Consider the following 15519-nt stretch of genomic DNA (forward strand, 5'->3'; position numbering starts at 1 on the left):
CCCTAACCCTAACCCTAACCCTAACCCTAACCCTAACCCTAACCCTAACCCTAACCCTAACCCTAACCCTAACCCTAACCCTAACCCTAACCCTAACCCTAACCCTAACCCTAACCCTAACCCTAACCCTAACCCTAACCCTAACCCTAACCCTAACCCTAACCCTAACCCTAACCCTAACCCTAACCCTAACCCTAACCCTAACCCTAACCCTAACCCTAACCCTAACCCTAACCCTAACCCTAACCCTAACCCTAACCCTAACCCTAACCCTAACCCTAACCCTAACCCTAACCCTAACCCTAACCCTAACCCTAACCCTAACCCTAACCCTAACCCTAACCCTAACCCTAACCCTAACCCTAACCCTAACCCTAACCCTAACCCTAACCCTAACCCTAACCCTAACCCTAACCCTAACCCTAACCCTAACCCTAACCCTAACCCTAACCCTAACCCTAACCCTAACCCTAACCCTAACCCTAACCCTAACCCTAACCCTAACCCTAACCCTAACCCTAACCCTAACCCTAACCCTAACCCTAACCCTAACCCTAACCCTAACCCTAACCCTAACCCTAACCCTAACCCTAACCCTAACCCTAACCCTAACCCTAACCCTAACCCTAACCCTAACCCTAACCCTAACCCTAACCCTAACCCTAACCCTAACCCTAACCCTAACCCTAACCCTAACCCTAACCCTAACCCTAACCCTAACCCTAACCCTAACCCTAACCCTAACCCTAACCCTAACCCTAACCCTAACCCTAACCCTAACCCTAACCCTAACCCTAACCCTAACCCTAACCCTAACCCTAACCCTAACCCTAACCCTAACCCTAACCCTAACCCTAACCCTAACCCTAACCCTAACCCTAACCCTAACCCTAACCCTAACCCTAACCCTAACCCTAACCCTAACCCTAACCCTAACCCTAACCCTAACCCTAACCCTAACCCTAACCCTAACCCTAACCCTAACCCTAACCCTAACCCTAACCCTAACCCTAACCCTAACCCTAACCCTAACCCTAACCCTAACCCTAACCCTAACCCTAACCCTAACCCTAACCCTAACCCTAACCCTAACCCTAACCCTAACCCTAACCCTAACCCTAACCCTAACCCTAACCCTAACCCTAACCCTAACCCTAACCCTAACCCTAACCCTAACCCTAACCCTAACCCTAACCCTAACCCTAACCCTAACCCTAACCCTAACCCTAACCCTAACCCTAACCCTAACCCTAACCCTAACCCTAACCCTAACCCTAACCCTAACCCTAACCCTAACCCTAACCCTAACCCTAACCCTAACCCTAACCCTAACCCTAACCCTAACCCTAACCCTAACCCTAACCCTAACCCTAACCCTAACCCTAACCCTAACCCTAACCCTAACCCTAACCCTAACCCTAACCCTAACCCTAACCCTAACCCTAACCCTAACCCTAACCCTAACCCTAACCCTAACCCTAACCCTAACCCTAACCCTAACCCTAACCCTAACCCTAACCCTAACCCTAACCCTAACCCTAACCCTAACCCTAACCCTAACCCTAACCCTAACCCTAACCCTAACCCTAACCCTAACCCTAACCCTAACCCTAACCCTAACCCTAACCCTAACCCTAACCCTAACCCTAACCCTAACCCTAACCCTAACCCTAACCCTAACCCTAACCCTAACCCTAACCCTAACCCTAACCCTAACCCTAACCCTAACCCTAACCCTAACCCTAACCCTAACCCTAACCCTAACCCTAACCCTAACCCTAACCCTAACCCTAACCCTAACCCTAACCCTAACCCTAACCCTAACCCTAACCCTAACCCTAACCCTAACCCTAACCCTAACCCTAACCCTAACCCTAACCCTAACCCTAACCCTAACCCTAACCCTAACCCTAACCCTAACCCTAACCCTAACCCTAACCCTAACCCTAACCCTAACCCTAACCCTAACCCTAACCCTAACCCTAACCCTAACCCTAACCCTAACCCTAACCCTAACCCTAACCCTAACCCTAACCCTAACCCTAACCCTAACCCTAACCCTAACCCTAACCCTAACCCTAACCCTAACCCTAACCCTAACCCTAACCCTAACCCTAACCCTAACCCTAACCCTAACCCTAACCCTAACCCTAACCCTAACCCTAACCCTAACCCTAACCCTAACCCTAACCCTAACCCTAACCCTAACCCTAACCCTAACCCTAACCCTAACCCTAACCCTAACCCTAACCCTAACCCTAACCCTAACCCTAACCCTAACCCTAACCCTAACCCTAACCCTAACCCTAACCCTAACCCTAACCCTAACCCTAACCCTAACCCTAACCCTAACCCTAACCCTAACCCTAACCCTAACCCTAACCCTAACCCTAACCCTAACCCTAACCCTAACCCTAACCCTAACCCTAACCCTAACCCTAACCCTAACCCTAACCCTAACCCTAACCCTAACCCTAACCCTAACCCTAACCCTAACCCTAACCCTAACCCTAACCCTAACCCTAACCCTAACCCTAACCCTAACCCTAACCCTAACCCTAACCCTAACCCTAACCCTAACCCTAACCCTAACCCTAACCCTAACCCTAACCCTAACCCTAACCCTAACCCTAACCCTAACCCTAACCCTAACCCTAACCCTAACCCTAACCCTAACCCTAACCCTAACCCTAACCCTAACCCTAACCCTAACCCTAACCCTAACCCTAACCCTAACCCTAACCCTAACCCTAACCCTAACCCTAACCCTAACCCTAACCCTAACCCTAACCCTAACCCTAACCCTAACCCTAACCCTAACCCTAACCCTAACCCTAACCCTAACCCTAACCCTAACCCTAACCCTAACCCTAACCCTAACCCTAACCCTAACCCTAACCCTAACCCTAACCCTAACCCTAACCCTAACCCTAACCCTAACCCTAACCCTAACCCTAACCCTAACCCTAACCCTAACCCTAACCCTAACCCTAACCCTAACCCTAACCCTAACCCTAACCCTAACCCTAACCCTAACCCTAACCCTAACCCTAACCCTAACCCTAACCCTAACCCTAACCCTAACCCTAACCCTAACCCTAACCCTAACCCTAACCCTAACCCTAACCCTAACCCTAACCCTAACCCTAACCCTAACCCTAACCCTAACCCTAACCCTAACCCTAACCCTAACCCTAACCCTAACCCTAACCCTAACCCTAACCCTAACCCTAACCCTAACCCTAACCCTAACCCTAACCCTAACCCTAACCCTAACCCTAACCCTAACCCTAACCCTAACCCTAACCCTAACCCTAACCCTAACCCTAACCCTAACCCTAACCCTAACCCTAACCCTAACCCTAACCCTAACCCTAACCCTAACCCTAACCCTAACCCTAACCCTAACCCTAACCCTAACCCTAACCCTAACCCTAACCCTAACCCTAACCCTAACCCTAACCCTAACCCTAACCCTAACCCTAACCCTAACCCTAACCCTAACCCTAACCCTAACCCTAACCCTAACCCTAACCCTAACCCTAACCCTAACCCTAACCCTAACCCTAACCCTAACCCTAACCCTAACCCTAACCCTAACCCTAACCCTAACCCTAACCCTAACCCTAACCCTAACCCTAACCCTAACCCTAACCCTAACCCTAACCCTAACCCTAACCCTAACCCTAACCCTAACCCTAACCCTAACCCTAACCCTAACCCTAACCCTAACCCTAACCCTAACCCTAACCCTAACCCTAACCCTAACCCTAACCCTAACCCTAACCCTAACCCTAACCCTAACCCTAACCCTAACCCTAACCCTAACCCTAACCCTAACCCTAACCCTAACCCTAACCCTAACCCTAACCCTAACCCTAACCCTAACCCTAACCCTAACCCTAACCCTAACCCTAACCCTAACCCTAACCCTAACCCTAACCCTAACCCTAACCCTAACCCTAACCCTAACCCTAACCCTAACCCTAACCCTAACCCTAACCCTAACCCTAACCCTAACCCTAACCCTAACCCTAACCCTAACCCTAACCCTAACCCTAACCCTAACCCTAACCCTAACCCTAACCCTAACCCTAACCCTAACCCTAACCCTAACCCTAACCCTAACCCTAACCCTAACCCTAACCCTAACCCTAACCCTAACCCTAACCCTAACCCTAACCCTAACCCTAACCCTAACCCTAACCCTAACCCTAACCCTAACCCTAACCCTAACCCTAACCCTAACCCTAACCCTAACCCTAACCCTAACCCTAACCCTAACCCTAACCCTAACCCTAACCCTAACCCTAACCCTAACCCTAACCCTAACCCTAACCCTAACCCTAACCCTAACCCTAACCCTAACCCTAACCCTAACCCTAACCCTAACCCTAACCCTAACCCTAACCCTAACCCTAACCCTAACCCTAACCCTAACCCTAACCCTAACCCTAACCCTAACCCTAACCCTAACCCTAACCCTAACCCTAACCCTAACCCTAACCCTAACCCTAACCCTAACCCTAACCCTAACCCTAACCCTAACCCTAACCCTAACCCTAACCCTAACCCTAACCCTAACCCTAACCCTAACCCTAACCCTAACCCTAACCCTAACCCTAACCCTAACCCTAACCCTAACCCTAACCCTAACCCTAACCCTAACCCTAACCCTAACCCTAACCCTAACCCTAACCCTAACCCTAACCCTAACCCTAACCCTAACCCTAACCCTAACCCTAACCCTAACCCTAACCCTAACCCTAACCCTAACCCTAACCCTAACCCTAACCCTAACCCTAACCCTAACCCTAACCCTAACCCTAACCCTAACCCTAACCCTAACCCTAACCCTAACCCTAACCCTAACCCTAACCCTAACCCTAACCCTAACCCTAACCCTAACCCTAACCCTAACCCTAACCCTAACCCTAACCCTAACCCTAACCCTAACCCTAACCCTAACCCTAACCCTAACCCTAACCCTAACCCTAACCCTAACCCTAACCCTAACCCTAACCCTAACCCTAACCCTAACCCTAACCCTAACCCTAACCCTAACCCTAACCCTAACCCTAACCCTAACCCTAACCCTAACCCTAACCCTAACCCTAACCCTAACCCTAACCCTAACCCTAACCCTAACCCTAACCCTAACCCTAACCCTAACCCTAACCCTAACCCTAACCCTAACCCTAACCCTAACCCTAACCCTAACCCTAACCCTAACCCTAACCCTAACCCTAACCCTAACCCTAACCCTAACCCTAACCCTAACCCTAACCCTAACCCTAACCCTAACCCTAACCCTAACCCTAACCCTAACCCTAACCCTAACCCTAACCCTAACCCTAACCCTAACCCTAACCCTAACCCTAACCCTAACCCTAACCCTAACCCTAACCCTAACCCTAACCCTAACCCTAACCCTAACCCTAACCCTAACCCTAACCCTAACCCTAACCCTAACCCTAACCCTAACCCTAACCCTAACCCTAACCCTAACCCTAACCCTAACCCTAACCCTAACCCTAACCCTAACCCTAACCCTAACCCTAACCCTAACCCTAACCCTAACCCTAACCCTAACCCTAACCCTAACCCTAACCCTAACCCTAACCCTAACCCTAACCCTAACCCTAACCCTAACCCTAACCCTAACCCTAACCCTAACCCTAACCCTAACCCTAACCCTAACCCTAACCCTAACCCTAACCCTAACCCTAACCCTAACCCTAACCCTAACCCTAACCCTAACCCTAACCCTAACCCTAACCCTAACCCTAACCCTAACCCTAACCCTAACCCTAACCCTAACCCTAACCCTAACCCTAACCCTAACCCTAACCCTAACCCTAACCCTAACCCTAACCCTAACCCTAACCCTAACCCTAACCCTAACCCTAACCCTAACCCTAACCCTAACCCTAACCCTAACCCTAACCCTAACCCTAACCCTAACCCTAACCCTAACCCTAACCCTAACCCTAACCCTAACCCTAACCCTAACCCTAACCCTAACCCTAACCCTAACCCTAACCCTAACCCTAACCCTAACCCTAACCCTAACCCTAACCCTAACCCTAACCCTAACCCTAACCCTAACCCTAACCCTAACCCTAACCCTAACCCTAACCCTAACCCTAACCCTAACCCTAACCCTAACCCTAACCCTAACCCTAACCCTAACCCTAACCCTAACCCTAACCCTAACCCTAACCCTAACCCTAACCCTAACCCTAACCCTAACCCTAACCCTAACCCTAACCCTAACCCTAACCCTAACCCTAACCCTAACCCTAACCCTAACCCTAACCCTAACCCTAACCCTAACCCTAACCCTAACCCTAACCCTAACCCTAACCCTAACCCTAACCCTAACCCTAACCCTAACCCTAACCCTAACCCTAACCCTAACCCTAACCCTAACCCTAACCCTAACCCTAACCCTAACCCTAACCCTAACCCTAACCCTAACCCTAACCCTAACCCTAACCCTAACCCTAACCCTAACCCTAACCCTAACCCTAACCCTAACCCTAACCCTAACCCTAACCCTAACCCTAACCCTAACCCTAACCCTAACCCTAACCCTAACCCTAACCCTAACCCTAACCCTAACCCTAACCCTAACCCTAACCCTAACCCTAACCCTAACCCTAACCCTAACCCTAACCCTAACCCTAACCCTAACCCTAACCCTAACCCTAACCCTAACCCTAACCCTAACCCTAACCCTAACCCTAACCCTAACCCTAACCCTAACCCTAACCCTAACCCTAACCCTAACCCTAACCCTAACCCTAACCCTAACCCTAACCCTAACCCTAACCCTAACCCTAACCCTAACCCTAACCCTAACCCTAACCCTAACCCTAACCCTAACCCTAACCCTAACCCTAACCCTAACCCTAACCCTAACCCTAACCCTAACCCTAACCCTAACCCTAACCCTAACCCTAACCCTAACCCTAACCCTAACCCTAACCCTAACCCTAACCCTAACCCTAACCCTAACCCTAACCCTAACCCTAACCCTAACCCTAACCCTAACCCTAACCCTAACCCTAACCCTAACCCTAACCCTAACCCTAACCCTAACCCTAACCCTAACCCTAACCCTAACCCTAACCCTAACCCTAACCCTAACCCTAACCCTAACCCTAACCCTAACCCTAACCCTAACCCTAACCCTAACCCTAACCCTAACCCTAACCCTAACCCTAACCCTAACCCTAACCCTAACCCTAACCCTAACCCTAACCCTAACCCTAACCCTAACCCTAACCCTAACCCTAACCCTAACCCTAACCCTAACCCTAACCCTAACCCTAACCCTAACCCTAACCCTAACCCTAACCCTAACCCTAACCCTAACCCTAACCCTAACCCTAACCCTAACCCTAACCCTAACCCTAACCCTAACCCTAACCCTAACCCTAACCCTAACCCTAACCCTAACCCTAACCCTAACCCTAACCCTAACCCTAACCCTAACCCTAACCCTAACCCTAACCCTAACCCTAACCCTAACCCTAACCCTAACCCTAACCCTAACCCTAACCCTAACCCTAACCCTAACCCTAACCCTAACCCTAACCCTAACCCTAACCCTAACCCTAACCCTAACCCTAACCCTAACCCTAACCCTAACCCTAACCCTAACCCTAACCCTAACCCTAACCCTAACCCTAACCCTAACCCTAACCCTAACCCTAACCCTAACCCTAACCCTAACCCTAACCCTAACCCTAACCCTAACCCTAACCCTAACCCTAACCCTAACCCTAACCCTAACCCTAACCCTAACCCTAACCCTAACCCTAACCCTAACCCTAACCCTAACCCTAACCCTAACCCTAACCCTAACCCTAACCCTAACCCTAACCCTAACCCTAACCCTAACCCTAACCCTAACCCTAACCCTAACCCTAACCCTAACCCTAACCCTAACCCTAACCCTAACCCTAACCCTAACCCTAACCCTAACCCTAACCCTAACCCTAACCCTAACCCTAACCCTAACCCTAACCCTAACCCTAACCCTAACCCTAACCCTAACCCTAACCCTAACCCTAACCCTAACCCTAACCCTAACCCTAACCCTAACCCTAACCCTAACCCTAACCCTAACCCTAACCCTAACCCTAACCCTAACCCTAACCCTAACCCTAACCCTAACCCTAACCCTAACCCTAACCCTAACCCTAACCCTAACCCTAACCCTAACCCTAACCCTAACCCTAACCCTAACCCTAACCCTAACCCTAACCCTAACCCTAACCCTAACCCTAACCCTAACCCTAACCCTAACCCTAACCCTAACCCTAACCCTAACCCTAACCCTAACCCTAACCCTAACCCTAACCCTAACCCTAACCCTAACCCTAACCCTAACCCTAACCCTAACCCTAACCCTAACCCTAACCCTAACCCTAACCCTAACCCTAACCCTAACCCTAACCCTAACCCTAACCCTAACCCTAACCCTAACCCTAACCCTAACCCTAACCCTAACCCTAACCCTAACCCTAACCCTAACCCTAACCCTAACCCTAACCCTAACCCTAACCCTAACCCTAACCCTAACCCTAACCCTAACCCTAACCCTAACCCTAACCCTAACCCTAACCCTAACCCTAACCCTAACCCTAACCCTAACCCTAACCCTAACCCTAACCCTAACCCTAACCCTAACCCTAACCCTAACCCTAACCCTAACCCTAACCCTAACCCTAACCCTAACCCTAACCCTAACCCTAACCCTAACCCTAACCCTAACCCTAACCCTAACCCTAACCCTAACCCTAACCCTAACCCTAACCCTAACCCTAACCCTAACCCTAACCCTAACCCTAACCCTAACCCTAACCCTAACCCTAACCCTAACCCTAACCCTAACCCTAACCCTAACCCTAACCCTAACCCTAACCCTAACCCTAACCCTAACCCTAACCCTAACCCTAACCCTAACCCTAACCCTAACCCTAACCCTAACCCTAACCCTAACCCTAACCCTAACCCTAACCCTAACCCTAACCCTAACCCTAACCCTAACCCTAACCCTAACCCTAACCCTAACCCTAACCCTAACCCTAACCCTAACCCTAACCCTAACCCTAACCCTAACCCTAACCCTAACCCTAACCCTAACCCTAACCCTAACCCTAACCCTAACCCTAACCCTAACCCTAACCCTAACCCTAACCCTAACCCTAACCCTAACCCTAACCCTAACCCTAACCCTAACCCTAACCCTAACCCTAACCCTAACCCTAACCCTAACCCTAACCCTAACCCTAACCCTAACCCTAACCCTAACCCTAACCCTAACCCTAACCCTAACCCTAACCCTAACCCTAACCCTAACCCTAACCCTAACCCTAACCCTAACCCTAACCCTAACCCTAACCCTAACCCTAACCCTAACCCTAACCCTAACCCTAACCCTAACCCTAACCCTAACCCTAACCCTAACCCTAACCCTAACCCTAACCCTAACCCTAACCCTAACCCTAACCCTAACCCTAACCCTAACCCTAACCCTAACCCTAACCCTAACCCTAACCCTAACCCTAACCCTAACCCTAACCCTAACCCTAACCCTAACCCTAACCCTAACCCTAACCCTAACCCTAACCCTAACCCTAACCCTAACCCTAACCCTAACCCTAACCCTAACCCTAACCCTAACCCTAACCCTAACCCTAACCCTAACCCTAACCCTAACCCTAACCCTAACCCTAACCCTAACCCTAACCCTAACCCTAACCCTAACCCTAACCCTAACCCTAACCCTAACCCTAACCCTAACCCTAACCCTAACCCTAACCCTAACCCTAACCCTAACCCTAACCCTAACCCTAACCCTAACCCTAACCCTAACCCTAACCCTAACCCTAACCCTAACCCTAACCCTAACCCTAACCCTAACCCTAACCCTAACCCTAACCCTAACCCTAACCCTAACCCTAACCCTAACCCTAACCCTAACCCTAACCCTAACCCTAACCCTAACCCTAACCCTAACCCTAACCCTAACCCTAACCCTAACCCTAACCCTAACCCTAACCCTAACCCTAACCCTAACCCTAACCCTAACCCTAACCCTAACCCTAACCCTAACCCTAACCCTAACCCTAACCCTAACCCTAACCCTAACCCTAACCCTAACCCTAACCCTAACCCTAACCCTAACCCTAACCCTAACCCTAACCCTAACCCTAACCCTAACCCTAACCCTAACCCTAACCCTAACCCTAACCCTAACCCTAACCCTAACCCTAACCCTAACCCTAACCCTAACCCTAACCCTAACCCTAACCCTAACCCTAACCCTAACCCTAACCCTAACCCTAACCCTAACCCTAACCCTAACCCTAACCCTAACCCTAACCCTAACCCTAACCCTAACCCTAACCCTAACCCTAACCCTAACCCTAACCCTAACCCTAACCCTAACCCTAACCCTAACCCTAACCCTAACCCTAACCCTAACCCTAACCCTAACCCTAACCCTAACCCTAACCCTAACCCTAACCCTAACCCTAACCCTAACCCTAACCCTAACCCTAACCCTAACCCTAACCCTAACCCTAACCCTAACCCTAACCCTAACCCTAACCCTAACCCTAACCCTAACCCTAACCCTAACCCTAACCCTAACCCTAACCCTAACCCTAACCCTAACCCTAACCCTAACCCTAACCCTAACCCTAACCCTAACCCTAACCCTAACCCTAACCCTAACCCTAACCCTAACCCTAACCCTAACCCTAACCCTAACCCTAACCCTAACCCTAACCCTAACCCTAACCCTAACCCTAACCCTAACCCTAACCCTAACCCTAACCCTAACCCTGACCCTGACCCTGACCCTGACCCTAACCCTAACCCTAACCCTAACCCTAACCCTAACCCTAACCCTAACCCTAACCCTAACCCTAACCCTAACCCTAACCCTAACCCTAACCCTAACCCTAACCCTAACCCTAACCCTAACCCTAACCCTAACCCTAACCCTAACCCTAACCCTAACCCTAACCCTAACCCTAACCCTAACCCTAACCCTAACCCTAACCCTAACCCTAACCCTAACCCTAACCCTAACCCTAACCCTAACCCTAACCCTAACCCTAACCCTAACCCTAACCCTAACCCTAACCCTAACCCTAACCCTAACCCTAACCCTAACCCTAACCCTAACCCTAACCCTAACCCTAACCCTAACCCTAACCCTAACCCTAACCCTAACCCTAACCCTAACCCTAACCCTAACCCTAACCCTAACCCTAACCCTAACCCTAACCCTAACCCTAACCCTAACCCTAACCCTAACCCTAACCCTAACCCTAACCCTAACCCTAACCCTAACCCTAACCCTAACCCTAACCCTAACCCTAACCCTAACCCTAACCCTAACCCTAACCCTAACCCTAACCCTAACCCTAACCCTAACCCTAACCCTAACCCTAACCCTAACCCTAACCCTAACCCTAACCCTAACCCTAACCCTAACCCTAACCCTAACCCTAACCCTAACCCTAACCCTAACCCTAACCCTAACCCTAACCCTAACCCTAACCCTAACCCTAACCCTAACCCTAACCCTAACCCTAACCCTAACCCTAACCCTAACCCTAACCCTAACCCTAACCCTAACCCTAACCCTAACCCTAACCCTAACCCTAACCCTAACCCTAACCCTAACCCTAACCCTAACCCTAACCCTAACCCTAACCCTAACCCTAACCCTAACCCTAACCCTAACCCTAACCCTAACCCTAACCCTAACCCTAACCCTAACCCTAACCCTAACCCTAACCCTAACCCTAACCCTAACCCTAACCCTAACCCTAACCCTAACCCTAACCCTAACCCTAACCCTAACCCTAACCCTAACCCTAACCCTAACCCTAACCCTAACCCTAACCCTAACCCTAACCCTAACCCTAACCCTAACCCTAACCCTAACCCTAACCCTAACCCTAACCCTAACCCTAACCCTAACCCTAACCCTAACCCTAACCCTAACCCTAACCCTAACCCTAACCCTAACCCTAACCCTAACCCTAACCCTAACCCTAACCCTAACCCTAACCCTAACCCTAACCCTAACCCTAACCCTAACCCTAACCCTAACCCTAACCCTAACCCTAACCCTAACCCTAACCCTAACCCTAACCCTAACCCTAACCCTAACCCTAACCCTAACCCTAACCCTAACCCTAACCCTAACCCTAACCCTAACCCTAACCCTAACCCTAACCCTAACCCTAACCCTAACCCTAACCCTAACCCTAACCCTAACCCTAACCCTAACCCTAACCCTAACCCTAACCCTAACCCTAACCCTAACCCTAACCCTAACCCTAACCCTAACCCTAACCCTAACCCTAACCCTAACCCTAACCCTAACCCTAACCCTAACCCTAACCCTAACCCTAACCCTAACCCTAACCCTAACCCTAACCCTAACCCTAACCCTAACCCTAACCCTAACCCTAACCCTAACCCTAACCCTAACCCTAACCCTAACCCTAACCCTAACCCTAACCCTAACCCTAACCCTAACCCTAACCCTAACCCTAACCCTAACCCTAACCCTAACCCTAACCCTAACCCTAACCCTAACCCTAACCCTAACCCTAACCCTAACCCTAACCCTAACCCTAACCCTAACCCTAACCCTAACCCTAACCCTAACCCTAACCCTAACCCTAACCCTAACCCTAACCCTAACCCTAACCCTAACCCTAACCCTAACCCTAACCCTAACCCTAACCCTAACCCTAACCCTAACCCTAACCCTAACCCTAACCCTAACCCTAACCCTAACCCTAACCCTAACCCTAACCCTAACCCTAACCCTAACCCTAACCCTAACCCTAACCCTAACCCTAACCCTAACCCTAACCCTAACCCTAACCCTAACCCTAACCCTAACCCTAACCCTAACCCTAACCCTAACCCTAACCCTAACCCTAACCCTAACCCTAACCCTAACCCTAACCCTAACCCTAACCCTAACCCTAACCCTAACCCTAACCCTAACCCTAACCCTAACCCTAACCCTAACCCTAACCCTAACCCTAACCCTAACCCTAACCCTAACCCTAACCCTAACCCTAACCCTAACCCTAACCCTAACCCTAACCCTAACCCTAACCCTAACCCTAACCCTAACCCTAACCCTAACCCTAACCCTAACCCTAACCCTAACCCTAACCCTAACCCTAACCCTAACCCTAACCCTAACCCTAACCCTAACCCTAACCCTAACCCTAACCCTAACCCTAACCCTAACCCTAACCCTAACCCTAACCCTAACCCTAACCCTAACCCTAACCCTAACCCTAACCCTAACCCTAACCCTAACCCTAACCCTAACCCTAACCCTAACCCTAACCCTAACCCTAACCCTAACCCTAACCCTAACCCTAACCCTAACCCTAACCCTAACCCTAACCCTAACCCTAACCCTAACCCTAACCCTAACCCTAACCCTAACCCTAACCCTAACCCTAACCCTAACCCTAACCCTAACCCTAACCCTAACCCTAACCCTAACCCTAACCCTAACCCTAACCCTAACCCTAACCCTAACCCTAACCCTAACCCTAACCCTAACCCTAACCCTAACCCTAACCCTAACCCTAACCCTAACCCTAACCCTAACCCTAACCCTAACCCTAACCCTAACCCTAACCCTAACCCTAACCCTAACCCTAACCCTAACCCTAACCCTAACCCTAACCCTAACCCTAACCCTAACCCTAACCCTAACCCTAACCCTAACCCTAACCCTAACCCTAACCCTAACCCTAACCCTAACCCTAACCCTAACCCTAACCCTAACCCTAACCCTAACCCTAACCCTAACCCTAACCCTAACCCTAACCCTAACCCTAACCCTAACCCTAACCCTAACCCTAACCCTAACCCTAACCCTAACCCTAACCCTAACCCTAACCCTAACCCTAACCCTAACCCTAACCCTAACCCTAACCCTAACCCTAACCCTAACCCTAACCCTAACCCTAACCCTAACCCTAACCCTAACCCTAACCCTAACCCTAACCCTAACCCTAACCCTAACCCTAACCCTAACCCTAACCCTAACCCTAACCCTAACCCTAACCCTAACCCTAACCCTAACCCTAACCCTAACCCTAACCCTAACCCTAACCCTAACCCTAACCCTAACCCTAACCCTAACCCTAACCCTAACCCTAACCCTAACCCTAACCCTAACCCTAACCCTAACCCTAACCCTAACCCTAACCCTAACCCTAACCCTAACCCTAACCCTAACCCTAACCCTAACCCTAACCCTAACCCTAACCCTAACCCTAACCCTAACCCTAACCCTAACCCTAACCCTAACCCTAACCCTAACCCTAACCCTAACCCTAACCCTAACCCTAACCCTAACCCTAACCCTAACCCTAACCCTAACCCTAACCCTAACCCTAACCCTAACCCTAACCCTAACCCTAACCCTAACCCTAACCCTAACCCTAACCCTAACCCTAACCCTAACCCTAACCCTAACCCTAACCCTAACCCTAACCCTAACCCTAACCCTAACCCTAACCCTAACCCTAACCCTAACCCTAACCCTAACCCTAACCCTAACCCTAACCCTAACCCTAACCCTAACCCTAACCCTAACCCTAACCCTAACCCTAACCCTAACCCTAACCCTAACCCTAACCCTAACCCTAACCCTAACCCTAACCCTAACCCTAACCCTAACCCTAACCCTAACCCTAACCCTAACCCTAACCCTAACCCTAACCCTAACCCTAACCCTAACCCTAACCCTAACCCTAACCCTAACCCTAACCCTAACCCTAACCCTAACCCTAACCCTAACCCTAACCCTAACCCTAACCCTAACCCTAACCCTAACCCTAACCCTAACCCTAACCCTAACCCTAACCCTAACCCTAACCCTAACCCTAACCCTAACCCTAACCCTAACCCTAACCCTAACCCTAACCCTAACCCTAACCCTAACCCTAACCCTAACCCTAACCCTAACCCTAACCCTAACCCTAACCCTAACCCTAACCCTAACCCTAACCCTAACCCTAACCCTAACCCTAACCCTAACCCTAACCCTAACCCTAACCCTAACCCTAACCCTAACCCTAACCCTAACCCTAACCCTAACCCTAACCCTAACCCTAACCCTAACCCTAACCCTAACCCTAACCCTAACCCTAACCCTAACCCTAACCCTAACCCTAACCCTAACCCTAACCCTAACCCTAACCCTAACCCTAACCCTAACCCTAACCCTAACCCTAACCCTAACCCTAACCCTAACCCTAACCCTAACCCTAACCCTAACCCTAACCCTAACCCTAACCCTAACCCTAACCCTAACCCTAACCCTAACCCTAACCCTAACCCTAACCCTAACCCTAACCCTAACCCTAACCCTAACCCTAACCCTAACCCTAACCCTAACCCTAACCCTAACCCTAACCCTAACCCTAACCCTAACCC

The sequence above is a fragment of the Phasianus colchicus genome, unplaced genomic scaffold (genome assembly GCF_987193195.1).
Source record: "Phasianus colchicus unplaced genomic scaffold, bPhaCol1.hap1.1 HAP1_SCAFFOLD_97, whole genome shotgun sequence".
NCBI lineage: Eukaryota > Metazoa > Chordata > Aves > Galliformes > Phasianidae > Phasianus > Phasianus colchicus.